This window comes from Propithecus coquereli, unplaced genomic scaffold (genome assembly GCF_000956105.1).
Source record: "Propithecus coquereli isolate 6110/MARCELLA unplaced genomic scaffold, Pcoq_1.0 Scaffold42, whole genome shotgun sequence".
In the NCBI taxonomy this organism is placed as follows: Eukaryota; Metazoa; Chordata; class Mammalia; order Primates; family Indriidae; genus Propithecus; species Propithecus coquereli.
Window position 1 is genome coordinate 2,194,702 of NW_012149952.1, and position 1,126 is coordinate 2,195,827.

Consider the following 1,126-nt stretch of genomic DNA (forward strand, 5'->3'; position numbering starts at 1 on the left):
TTAGACTCCCGTTTTTTTTGTTGTTTGTTTTTGTTTCATGTATACCCACGTGGATGGAGTCATATTTATGGGCTGGTAGGGTGGTTATCTAAGGGCTGAATCCGGTGGAGCTGGGCCAAGTAGGGGAGGAGACCAGATAAACGTGTAGGGAGGGGACAGCCGCTAGTCTCCGGGAATGGCTGGAGCAACCTGCATGCCAGGATTGGGAGATGAGGACTTGATTTCATTTTGGGGTGGGCGGACACCCGCCTTCACAAAGCGAGGGGCGTGGCTCGTACTGGGTCACATGGTTATGCACAAGCTCTCTTCCCGTTACCCCACCTCTGGGCGGTGTAGACTGCGCACGAGAGATAGCAGATTCGCTTTCCCCTCACTGTGGTGGATGGTCAGACCCTGTGCGGCGGCGCCACTGAGAAAAGGCTGAGGATTAGTGGTTGAAGTGAAGCTTCACCTTTTCCCCATTTCGCCCCAGCCTCGTAGCGGGGCCGTCGATGTCACTAGCTTCGCTTAGCTCCTTGTTATGAGTAATCTTTCAGCAGATCGTTTAAAAAGAAAGTAGTTTCTGCCCCCTTCTGTAGTCCCTTCAAGTTCAGAATGCAAGTGAAGCCTTACACTAAGGAGAGGTAAGGTCTGTGTCGTCGCAGTCGCGAAAGTGCGGCGGCCGAAGATGTTGACTGGGACCAGCGCTTAGCCTCAGCCGCCATCCGCCCGTTCACAACGCCGCCTCTGGCGAGTCCGCGGCCCAGCCCTCGAGTTGCCTTGGCAACCACGTGCTCGCTCCGCCCTCTATCCCCTTTTACGGGTTCAGCCCCGCCTTTCCCGGGTCGCCGGACGGACAGCGTGGCGAAAGTGCGGAGTTGGATATTCAGCGAGCGAACGAGCCCTGGGGGCGTGGCTCGGGCTCGCGCAGGTTCACATCCCGTCCCGGTGATCTGCCTTCATCACCAGTGTTTTGGTTGGCAGATTCGTCTCTCGCCTTTGGAATTTCTTCCTTCCCCTAGTTTTTTTTTTTTACCCCTCACGGGTTCGTATTAGTTTTCTTTCTTTTTTTTCATAGAATGTCCCTCAATTTGAGTTTCCTCATCATCATATCTAGATAATCCATTTTTGGCAGAAATTCCACAAA